Here is a 13289-nt window from a genome sequence, read left to right on the forward strand (position 1 = left end):
ATAGAAGTCAATAGTGTTGACACGTCAGCCTGACAGTAAAATCACATTTAAGCTTCGGTGGGATTTGAAATGGGTATGGATAAATCCATTATTTATGGAAACAGAACTACAGATTGACCAAGATGACAGTCTTTGCAGAGTAAACAGTTAACTTCTCAGCTTCAGATGTCACTGTCTCGGCAGCAGGACCAGAAGTCTTGCCTAGTCTATCAACAACTCCTAAGAAAAACAAACTTCAGTTGTTGGCTTCTGGGGAAAGGGAAGGAACCAGCACTGGAGGAGAAGTAGCCAGATGGTTCTTTAGGAGGGATAAGTCAGAAACTTAAAGATGAAGTAAAGAGTAAGTCGTATGTGGACAGAACATGCTCTACAGGGACTGGTTCTTATGAAGTAACCAAGCCAATCTCAAAATGTATAGTAACTGCTGTTAATATACAGGAAGCCGTTTGCTGCGTAACTCTGGATGTGTGGTATCTCTATACTCACCCCCAGTGCTTGAGCCTGATCACCTCAAGTGCAGTTTGATTGTATGCCTATAAAGAAACCTCACTGATGAGTTTGGAGTTGAGCTGAGTTCTTGGGAACTGAGTGGATAAGGTCTGAGAAGCCAGCCCAGCAGATTAGAGCTGTGCCTCAGAACTGCTGATCTGGAATGGGTAATGCATGCACCCTGTAGTGTGAAGGTCACATGTAGCATTACTGGAAATGGTATAGGAGGGGATTAAGGGATTAAATATAAAGAAGTTACTACCACATTGGAGAAGTAGGTTAAATCTAAGGGCAGACCCTATGGACTCCCCAGAGACGTATTAGAGGGAGACTGGGACCGGGTAAAAATGAAACTCTAAAGAGTGGTATTAGAAGGGAAAAAGGATGCTTGGCAAAGTACACCAAAGCTCTGTTGAATGCCCCTGAAGTTTTCAAAAAATGAAATCCATTGGCAACCATGGAAAAAACAGTAACTATTTTTTCCCGTCCTAAGGCAAAGAAAGCTCATTCAAGGCAGCAGTTTCACAAGGATAATTTCTGCAGGCTAAAACTTGACAAACAAAATGTGCCACCCGATGAGATGAATGTAAAAAGCATAAAGAGCAAATAAAAGTTGTAAAGGGGGGGAAAAAAAACCAAATTGGAAAAAATTCCTGAGAGGTCAAAAAAAAAAAAAAAAAGCCTGTTACCTACTTGAGTAATCCAAAGTAAAAAGCTAAGCTCAGAAATACGTACACAACAAATAAATAAATAAAAATAATAAAAGCTTCGCACCAGCGAGGAAAAGTCAGCCGAAAAAAGGGCTTCACTGGAAATTCAAATGAAAAAGTTATTAATAGCTAGTGAGGTCTTGGGAAGTATCTTATTAAACTATAGAAAATAAAAGTAATTTAAGACAAGATACGTGCAGTTAAAAAAATCTTTTGCACAAATAACACTGCAGAGCTCGGAGGGGACTAAATAGTCAGCGGTAGTAAATGGAATCAAGTGTTAAAGAGAAGTTTAAAATGTTTTTAAAACAGAATCTTTGGTTTAATAATGAAAGCCAGTTATAGCAGCATCACTCAGTGCAGTCATGCCCGGTAAAATTCTTAGTTATCAAACAAATCATGCAAAGAGGAGGTCAGGTGGCAACATCCACCACTATACTTCCCCCCCGAAAAGCCTCAACAGACATTTTGAAGGAAAGGGGTCCATCCCAATATGTATCTCAGAAGCCAACCCAACAACAGGAACATGTTTTCCCTAACACTTGGAACTGAATCAAGTGGCTACATCCTGTATTCTGTCTCTTTTCCATATGCTTGTGTTGTACTTCTTTGGCTTTCTTCATTGCAAACCATTATGGTACAATCTTTGCACACTGCACCAAAATTTTATTTAAATTGGGTGAGATTGCATGCAGTGTATTCATAATTAGATGCAGTGGTTAGTTGTACCTACATCCTCCATTTACTATTTCGACCTGAAATTCAATTACAGTTCCTGAGCCTGTGGCAATTTGTATAAACGTTCTCACGGTGTATTATAATTGGGAGTAGAATGTGGCTGTAGTCTGTCATGACCAAAATGTTAATATATTTCACATCAACTACTAGGTTCTTCTCTTTCTGAAATACAGCTGTGGGTTGCTAATAAGCACCTAACATGGGCACGCAAATCTGAGATTGTTGGGTCTGTTCAAATACAGTAGCTATAGAGGATTTCACAGAGCAATTTCCTATAGGTCAGTGTTGCTTAGCCTGTGTTATTTTCCATAAGCAGTCCCACAATACCAGTTTGCTATTTTGCCTCTAGAGATTATAATAGATGAACTAAGCTTGTTGGTAGAGCCTGTCTAAATTACTTTGTCTCACGAAAGCAAAGATCACGATGATAACTTTATCTGCAATGCAGTATTTCTTTGTAGAATACAAAATATGAATTAGTAATTGGTTGATTTTCTCCAGGAATATGCATTGATGAGGCATCAAAGCTACTGGATAATGATGATAGAGGGTCCCTGGACTGAGACAGATTTGCTTTATGAATCAGGAGTTATTGAAGAAGTTACATCGAACAGATGATCAGACATTGACCGTGTTCAATACAAATCAAAATTGTAGTTACTTTGCTCATTACTTTTTATGATTTTTTTCCTTGGGAATAAAAATATGGGCTAGCAGATATGGAGGATGAATTTTCCCGGCCATACATCTAATACAGTCATTTACATCTTTGCTGTCTGAACCTGTATAATTTTACACCCACGCTGCACAGGTGTAAGTTACTGAACAAGGAAGAGAGGAACCAGACCCATTTAATTGTGCGCACAGACCTGTAAGGGACTGAGCAAATTCAACTTGTGTTGAAGTCAATGGGAATTGAGGTTGCAAACCAAATCATAGGAGGAACTCAGCACCTTGCAGAAACAGGCCCTTTGATATTAACTTCTGTTCTACATTGATCTTGTACCACTTTTGTCACTGTAGTATCTGAGCTCCTTGCAGCAGTATGTGTTAAGCACCATAATTAATATCTATCACATGTGGTGTGTGCGTTCTCTGATCCTCTCCAGAGGGGAGACTTGCATATGCCATGGTGTGTAGAGTTATTTGTGCTGGTGTTGGGGCCCACTGCTCAATGTTAACGTTGGAGAAGGCAGGTTGAAGAAGTTTGCCTTGCACTTGGAGTAGAAGGTGGCAAGGTTTGTGACGGTCCTTTGTTCCTGTGGAAATTTATTCCAATGTCTCAAAAAAAGCTCTTTCTCCCACACAGATGAGCTTTCCCCTCATTATAGAGAGTCCCATTGTGCCTGAGGTGTGGAATTGTCAACCATGGTCTTCATCCTGGAGTTTTAGGATACATGTTTTAGATATGCTGGGACCAAGCCATTGAGCACCTTGAAGGAAAGAACCAAGACCTTGAACTTGACTCTGTTCTACAGGGAACCAGGGAAGATAGGTTTGATGTGCTTGCAATAGCTCATGTTTCTGAGGAGACATGCTGCAGCACTTTATACTAGTTGCAGTTTCCTATGGGCTGATGGCATCATATCCAGGTGAGCAGCTGTGCTGTAATCCAGACATGACCAAAACACATGTATAACTGAGCCCAGGTCATCATCCACCAGTCTCCTTGCCAACCAGAGATGGGAGAAAGTGTGACTTGCAGAGACTGCCATGTGAAAGCTTTGTGGGAGCAAGGAATCCAGGAGCATTGAATCGACCAGTTCTGGATGTGTACCTTCCAAAGAAAGCTGCCCTTTGGTTTCAAACTCTTCAATGTGTTCTCCTCTGCCCATTAGTATAACCGCTGTCTTGCTCAAACTCACTTCAATCAGCTGTTCGTCCCTTCCCAATGACAGCCACATGTCCCACAAAGTCCCTTAAGCCATCATTCGCAAACTTTGGAATGATGGCCAATATTTAACACAGCTCCATATTGCATTCATTCATTTACTGGACGCAGATTTAGTTAGACTAGACCAGCTCTTACTTCCACCAGAATCAATGGCAACTCTCCCATTACATTCAACAGGAGCAAAATGGGGCTTATTATAAATGGTGTTTTTGGAGCCAATGCTGATAAATCTGGCAACACTAGATCCAGCATTAAGAGTTCCAGATTCATTTAAAAATAGTCAGCTGTTTCTGCATAATTTTGCATATTTTACATGGAAAGAGTAAGTAGTGATTTTTCCCTTTCATGAGTCATTAACCTTTGTTCTCAAAGCATAACGAAATAGCTCATTTGACATACTTCAAAAGCGGCTCGAGTGCAGAAGTACACGCACGTAGATGAAAGATCAGGTGTTTCTACTTCTAAGACACAATGATTTCACAGAAGGAAAATAATGGTGGTAAATGTGTGGACACTATTATAGTGCTGTTTGAATCCAGGTGTGAAGGATAAAGTTTACCGATAAGATTTTCAAAAGATCTCAGCATTAAACTTAACTCTGCCTCACATTGAAGCCAATCAACAAAGGATTTCAGTGCGAGATCCTGTTAGGCCAATGCTGAGTGCTTTGGAAAATCCCGCCCTGAAATAATATTAAGTTTCTGATTTCAGTATCATCCTGATATGTTTACATCAGGAATATCAAGAGATCTTTTCCAATGTAGTCAAGTTGTCATTAAAAGAGACACACTCCTGGATTTAAAGAACTCAAATCTTTTTTTTTTTTAATCGCCAATAGCCCAATGTGAAATGATGGACTGACTTTCACTTGTAGAGAGAAGCTCTCCAAATTAATAAGGAAGCCAGCAAAATACACATATAGTTCTTTTTCCATTGCCAGGGTTTAATATTTTCCCCACCCGAAAAACATTTGTGCAATAATGAATTCAGAATATTCTTATTTGTTCTCTACTTCATAGCTGTTGGCTATCCCAGCTTTGAACATCTGTCCCTGGGAACCAAAGTCTCAGCCAATATCTTCAGACTTTGTAGCAGATGGATGCTGCCAACTCTCTGCTGCCTCCTGGGGACAGAGGTCCTGGTTGCACATTCCTTTTCTTTCTTTCTTTCTTTCTTTCTTTTATTTAAATAAAATATAGACCTGCTTCTTTGTGCAATTATGCACCTGCATTTTCAAGCACTATTAACATGACTGTATGAATGAATCAGGTATATGCATTCCCTTCTGACAGTCCACAGATGTTTCTTATATGGAGACTTGCTCCTTATTACTCCAGACCAGTGGGAGTTGATGTGATTGTCTATAAAATTTCGTTATAACCCCATGAAAAATGGAGCTAAAAGCGAAACACGACTCATAGAGATACAAGCAACTGAACTGGAACATGGCCGTCCAGCACTTTGAGAAATAAAAGTCTTTGGGATTTTTTAAACTAGGGACTTTGTTTTCTTTTCAATTAAAGATGACGTTTATTTATTATCATACAAGCTGACATTTCACACAGCTACGATTCAGAAATTAAAACTCATCTCACAATTCAGTAAGTGCAAATGTCTTTGTCAGATTTATTTCTACCAGAGGAACAAAGCTTTTCTGATCTTTCTTTTCTGCCCTTGTATTTCCACTCTCATATGATCTTAGAGCCAAGTTTTCACTGGAGATCGGATCACTGGTAACACTTAGAATAAAGACTAACTTTAACCTCCCTTAAAGAGCACTCATCATACACTTTTCTTGAGTTTTGGGAAAACTCTGTTATTTCTTAATTAATCTATATGAATTAATTAATCTATAGTCTATTAATTAATCCATTCTTATTTAGTATTGTATTCATTACCGCTTTTCTTAAAATTAGGCACAATTAGTAAAAGGGATCAAAAACAAACAGAGAGGAAATCCCAGCACAAGTGGCCCAAGACACAGGAGAGTTTGGGGAGAAGCTCCTGGACATGTGTCAAGGCTAATTCCCCACTCTGGCACTATCGAGTGCAGAAGGTGGGGGCCCACACGGACTCTAAAAATTAATACTGGCTATTCCAGGCTTGTCTTAAACTCCCAAGGTTACAGCTTTTCTCTGACCTTGGATTGATAGATGCTGCCACCACCAAAGTGCAAAACCCTTTGAGAACCCAGGAAGGCGCATTTGGGAATTCCTTCCTGTGGGGTACCCTCAAGCCCTTTCACCTCCCGTCTTCCCCCCCCCACCCCCGCGGGGAAGAGCCAAGAAAAAAAAGAAAGGAACTCAGTTGTTGCCTCCAGCTAATTAAACATGTGCACACACCTCTTAAGACAGAAAAATCCAATTCTGTTCTTTAAAAAGGTAAATTTTATTAATAAAAAAAAAGAAAATACATCTGGGAATTTAGGCTTTTGCTAGATTAAAAAAAAACTACAAGGATTAACCATCAAAAATAGCTCTCTTGAGGTCCCGCTTAAAAGTTACAAGCTAAACAAAAGCACCTGAGGTTAGCACAGAGGAGTCCACAAGCCATAAAGAAATAAAAGGATAAACCTAATCGCCTCTTCCTAGACATTTCCTAATCTACTTACATAGCTGGGGGTTTAAATGATTAGTTTCTAAGTATGATACTGATGATTTTTCATACCTGGCCCAAGCGTCTCACAGCATAACTGCTCCCTGTCTGCCTCTCCCCAAGAGAACAACAGACAGACAAAGGGGGAGTCTTGTTTCAATTTTAAAAAGTTCTGGCCTTCCCATTGGCTCTTTTGTCCAGGTGCCCACTCACTTCCTTTTACCTATGCATCGCAGTGAGACTTCTTAACCTTTTAAAGGTAGAGTAATTAGAGAACAGCTACTAAGAGGGATTTTATAGCTAAAGGCTGGCTGGGTATTTATAAAAGGGAGGTACATAAGAATATAAGAATGGCCATACTGGGTGAGACCAAAGGTCCATCCAGCCCAGTATCCTGTCTACCGACAGTGAGCAATACCAGGTGTCCCAGAGGGAGTGAACCTAACAGGTAATGATCAAGTGATCTCTCTCCTGCCATCCATTTCCACCCTCTGACAGACAGAGGCTAGGGACACCATTCCTTACCCATCCTGGCTAATAGCCATTAATGGACTTAACCTCCATGAATTTATCTAGTTCTCCTTTAAACCCTGTTATAGTCCTAGCCTTCACAACCTCCTCAGGCAAGGAGTTCAACAGGTTGACTGTGCACTGTGTGAAGAAGAATTTCCTTTTATTTGTTTTTAACCTTCTGCCCATTAATTTCATTTGGTGGCCCCTAGTTCTTATATTATGGGAAAAAGTAAATAACTTTTCCTTATTCACTTTCTCCACACCACTCATGATTTTATATACCTCTATCATACCCCTCCTTAGTCTCCTCTTTTCCAAGCTGAAAAGTCCTAACCTCTTTAATCTCTCCTTATATGGGATCCGTTCCAAACCCCAATCATTTTAGTTGCCCTTCTCTGAACCTTTTCTAGTGCCAGTATATCTTTTTTGAGATGAGGAGACCACATCTGTATACAGTATTCAAGATGTGGGCGTATATAATGGCAATAAGATATTCTCCGTCTTATTCTCTATCCTTTTTTGAATGATTCCTAACAGCCTGTTTGCTTTTTTGACGGCTGCTGCGCACTGCATGGACGGCTTCAGAGAACTATCCACAATGGCGCCAGGATCTCTTTCCTGACTAGTTGTAGCTAAATTAGCCCCCATCATATTGTGTATAGTTGGGGTTATTTCTTCCAATGTGCATTGCTTTACATTTATCCACATTAATTTTCATTTGCCATTTTGTTGCCCAATCACTTAGTTTTGTGAGATCTTTTTGAAGTTCTTCACAGTCTGCTTTGGTCTTAACTATCTTGAGCAGTTTAGTATCATCTGCAAATTTTGCCACCTCACTGTTTACCCCTTTCTCCAGATCATTTATGAATAAGTTGAACAGGATCGGTCCGAGGACTGACCCTTGGGGAACACCACTAGTTACCCCTCTCCATTCTGAGAATTTACCATTAATTCCTACCCTTTGTTCCCTGTCTTTTAACCAGTTCTCAGTCCATGAAAGGATCTTCCCTCTTATCCCATGACAACTTAATTTATGTAAGAGCCTTTGGTGAGGGACCTTGTCAAAGGCTTTCTGGAAATCTAAGTACACTATATCCACGGGATCCCCCTTGTCCACATGTTTGTTCACCCCTTCAAAGAACTTTAATAGATTAGTAAGACATGATTTCCCTTTAGAGAAATGATGTTGACTTGTGCCCAACAATTTATGTTCTTCTATGTGTCTGACAATTTTATTCTTTACTATTGTTTCAACTAATTTGCCAGATACCTATGTTAGACTTACCGGTCTGTAATTGCTGGGATCACCTCTAGAGCCCTTTTTAAATATGGGCGTTACCATATTTTAGCTATCTTCCAGTCATTGGGTACAGAAGCCAATTTAAAGGACAGGTTACAAAACATAGTTAATAGTTCTGCAATTTCACATTTAAGTTCTTTCAGTCTTGGGTGAATGCCATCTGGTCCCGGTGACTTGTTACTGTTAAATTTATCAATTAATTCCAAAACCTCCTCTCGTGACACTTCAATCTGTGACAATTCCTCAGATTTGTCACCTACAAAGGACGGCTCAGGTTTGGGAATCTCCCTAACATCTTCAGCTGTGAAGACTGAAGCAAAGAATTCATTTAGTTTCTCCGCAATGACTTTATCATCTTTAAGGGCTCCTTTTGTATGTCAATCATTGAGGGGCCCCACTGGTTGTTTAACAGGCTTCCTGCTTCTGATATACTTAAAAAACATTTTGTTATTACCTTTTGAGTTGTTGGCTAGCTGTTCTTTATACTCCTTTTTGGCTTTTCTTATTAAATTTTTACACTTAATTTGGCAGTGTTTATGCTCCGTTCTATCTATCTCACTAGGATTTCACTTCCACTTTTTAAAAGATGCTTTTTTATCTCTCACTGCTTCTTTTACATGGTTGTTAAGCCACGTTGGCTCTTTTTTAGTTCTTTTACTGTGTTTTTTGAAAAGTGTCCATGCAGCTTGCAGGGATTTCACTCTAGTCATTGTACCTTTTAATTTCTATTTAACTAACCTCCTTATTTTTGCATAGTTCCCCTTTCTGAAATTAAATGCCACAGTGTTGGGCTGTTGAGGTGTTCTTCCCACCACAGGAATGTTAAATGTTGTTATATTACAGTCACTATTTCCAAGCAGTCCTGTTATATTTACCTCTTGGACCAGATCCCTGCGCTCCACTCAGGACTAAATCGAGATTTGCCTCTCCCCTTGTGGGTTCTTGTACCAGCTGCTCCAAGAAGCAGTCATTTAAAGTATCGAGAAATGTTGTCTCTGCATTTCGTCCTGAGGTGACATGTACCCAGTCAATATGAGGATAATTGAAATCCCCCACTATTATTGGATTCTTTATTTTGATAGCCTCTCTAATCTCCCTTAGCATTTCATCGTCACTATCACTGTCCTGGCCAGGTGGTCGATAATAGATCCCTACTGTTATATTCTTATTAAAACATGGAAATACTATACATAAAGATTCTATGGAACATGTGGATTCATTTAAGATTTTTACTTCATTTGATTCTACACTTTCTTTCACATATAGTACCACTCCCATCCCCGCACGGCCTGTTCTGTCTGATGTATTTTGTACCCCGGAATGATTGTGTCCCATTGATTGTGCTCACTCCATCAGGTTTCTGTGTTGCCTATTATATCAATATCCTCCTTTAACATGAGGCACTCTAGTTCACCCATCTTATTATTTAGACTTCTAGCATTTGTGTACAAGCACTTTAAAAACTTGTCACTGTTTATTTGTCTGCCCTGTTCTGATGTGTCAGAATCTTTTTTATGTGAATGTTTCTTGTCTGTTCTGGCCCATATTTTATCCTCTTCCATCCTCTCCTCCTGACTAAAACCTAGAAAATCTCTATCAATAGACTCTCCTCTATGAGAAGTCTCTGTCCTATCCACATGTTCCTCTGCAGCAATCGGCTTTCCCCCATCTCTTAGTTTAAAAACTACTCTGCAACCCTTTTAATGTTTAGTGCCAGCAGTCTGGATCCACTTTGGTTTAGGTGGAGCCCATCCTTCCTGGATAGGCTCCCCCATCCCAAAAGTTTCCCCAGTTCCTAATAAATCTAAACCCCTCCTCCCTACACCATCGTCTCATCCACACATTGAGACCCTGCAGAGCTGCCTGCCTACCTGACCCTGCGCGTGGAACTGGAATTATTTCTGAGAATGCCACCATAGAGGTCCTGGATTTCAGTCTCTTCCCTAGCAGCCTAAATTTGGCCTCCAGGACGTCTCTCCTACCCTTCCCTATATACCCCCCTCTCCCCGCACTTCATTTATCACAACATGAATAGGAATTTGGGGATGTTTCATACCCATCATGTCTACATCTGCCAAGAGTCACTGGGCTTCCATAGTCCATGACAGCCCCACCATGCCAGGGCTTCTAGCCTGGGAGTCCTGAGAACCCTGGCTTGAGCAGGGAGCCTGGAAACTGCACAGGCTCTGAGGGGTTCCAAGTTCCCTGCCAGCTCCCTAGATGTAGGTCTCTCAGGGCTCCCTGCTGTGCATGAGGGATCCTGAATGCCCTGGGATGGGCTTCCATACGGCCAGGCCTCCAGGGGCATCCAGGCCATCTCTACTCCTACAGCAAATCTGTAGGAGAACCAGAATTCAAACCCAAGTCCTAGCCCAGTGCCCTAACCACTGACCCATCTGTAAGTATTTTGCTGAACCAAGGACAGTTGCTCAGCACTCTGCCGGATCAAGCTCCTACTAAGCAAACATCTACGCCATCACATGCACAGACAAGGGAAAGTGCTGCAAACTGTTGTCACCGCCTTGTTAGCAGTGTTAACTGTTTTTTAAAGAAGCAGATTTAACTCCACTTCACTTCCTTCGCTTTCATTTCTCACCGCATACTCTGTAAAGGCATCAGCCATGAAACAGACAGAAGGGAGGGCAGAAAAACAATCACATTCGAACAGCTGGAGCTCTTTATTAAGTTAGTTAGCTTAGTTTTACAATGATGCTGGATAGCATTCCAAGCAAAGGCCCCTCTTACCACAATGACAGGAAAAAGGAATAGCGGTATTGTTTTTTATTTTAATGTGTGGATGCAGTTCCACCCCATGCCACCCAATCTATTTTAAAGGTACACTAACAGAAAAGCCGTACAGAAGTTTTCTATTTTCTGTTTAAACCCATCCTATAGCTTCTAGGTTAGGGATATAATCATTGATCATTCTAGAGGATGGATTAAAAAAAGGACATACCTTGAATAGCACTTTAAATCCCATTCAATTTCTTTAAGAGAGAAAGAGAGAGAGGTTTTATTACAGCAAAATCAAGGCAAAGATAATGAGGAGTCCGGTGGCACCTTAAAGACTAACAAATTTATTTGGGCATAAGCTTTCATGGGTAAAGACCGACTTCTTCAGATGCATGGAGTGAAAATTACAGATACAGGCATAAATTTACTGACACATGAAGAGAAGGAGTTACCTTACAAGTGGAGAACCAGTGTTGAAGGCCAATTCAGTCAGGGTGGATGTGGTCCACTCCCAATAATTAATGAGGATGTGTCAATACCAAGAGAGGGAAAATTGCTTTTGACAGCCACTCCCAGTCCCTACCAAGCCCAAATTAATGGCGTTAAATTTGCAAATGAATTGTAGCGCTGCAGTTTCTCTTTTTTGTTGTTGAAGCACTGAATGTCCAGGGAGGCTGAAGTGTTCTACTGGCTTTTGTGTGTTACCATTCCTGATGTCCAATTTGTGTCCATTTATTCTTTTACGTAGAGATGTATGTCCTAGTTTCAAGTGGGTGAGAAATGCCACATAAATATCCTTCTCACAACAGAGCAAGATTTCTCCTTGCAGTCCCAGCTGAAAATCCCTGGCACTTCTGACCCCATGTAAACAGGAAAAGGAGTAAAGAAATGAGGTAACCTATAAGCCATAGGTACAGAGTTAAGAAAATCTTAATCCCTTGTAGTATAGCATGATTCCTAGTGTAAGTGCTACTCTGAGGCTGCACCTTTGCTGAATAGGCCTGCCTAACTTCACAACTTACATTTAGAAAGATGTCCCACAAACGCATTATTGTCAGGCTTCCGTGGGCCAAAACATCAACCATAAATGTTTAATTATCCTCACATTTTCAGGCATATTCCAGACGCAAATCAGGCAAGGGCTTCAAATCATTGGACAAGCACTTAGCAGATGTTGTGCTTGTGTTGTAGTCTAAACCAGATATAGCAGCAGAGATCCTCAGGAAACCTCACCGCCAGAGGGCATCCAGGACAGGAGAGTAGTGTAAGGAGGTTGCATTCAAGTGTATAGGATTTCTCTATAGATTTCTATACCTCTTGGTAGCTGGAGAGCTGGGCCCCTTAACCCCTCTTCAGGTTTACTCATATTTTTCCTTCCAGGGAGAGGGAAGTCAGATCCTCTAAATGTTTTAGCTCACTTCGTTGACCCTGCCATGGACTTCTGCAGGATGAGGATAATGTGGCTTGGGATGATTATAGCCATAAAGGAGAACAATGCTCTCTTTCTGAATATTCCAGCATTGTATATGGTAGCATAATACAGAATACTGTAGTGATGCATAATGATAGCTTGATGTAGGTCTGCATTTGACTGCCATTCTTCTAAGGCTTTCTGCCCAAATATCAGTATGTATTGCTTTCCCAGTCTGGGCCATACTCAAGAGAGACCATTTGTTTGATGCTTATAAATGGGTTAATGAAGGATTTGAACTTAATGTAATTAACTATTGATCTTTTCAATGAAATGTTGTCCATGGAATGAAAACAGAATAGGACATTCTCAGAAAATAATTCAATGGTCTTTGAATACATTTCAGTGAGTAAGTCCTCAGTGAATACTTATGGTAAAGACAGATATTGATGTAGATAATTCCCTCCAAGGGGCGAAAAAAAACCCACACTCACATGAGCTGGAGGTGTTCCACACAAGTGCAACAAGGAAAGATCCTGAGGCATTACACATCTTGGGTTATCGTGTGCAGAAACATGGAGAGGTGGGTTTCCAATTACAAGACTGTCCCAAGATTTGGGAAGAGATCTTGTGGATGTTGAGACAGTGCAGAGTCCTTGGGAGCATGGAACACAAGTATGTTACTGTCAGTACATAGAAGGGGAAAGCAGTCTAAAGAAACAAGCCACCAGTATATATGTGCATATAAGAAGTTGAGCCACCCCAGTCAATATATCAGGAGTTTGGTGAACTCCCTGAGCCCCAGAATTCCATCTCACCACAAACCTCACCCCCTAAACCCCCACCCACAGGTCAAGATATTCTCATTGGTAATCAAGGGGCATCCAGGAGTGGGTCTCCTCTGCC

General features: G+C 40.7%; 1 long non-coding RNA gene across 1 annotated transcript in view; it reads right to left on the bottom strand.

The window, feature by feature from the left end:
• LOC128839756 (uncharacterized) overlaps nucleotides 1-13289 on the bottom strand; it is a 75980-nt gene that overhangs the window by 27668 nt on the left and 35023 nt on the right. The gene's annotated exons all lie outside the window — the stretch shown is intronic.

The sequence above is a fragment of the Malaclemys terrapin genome, chromosome 6 (genome assembly GCF_027887155.1).
Source record: "Malaclemys terrapin pileata isolate rMalTer1 chromosome 6, rMalTer1.hap1, whole genome shotgun sequence".
NCBI lineage: Eukaryota > Metazoa > Chordata > Testudines > Emydidae > Malaclemys > Malaclemys terrapin.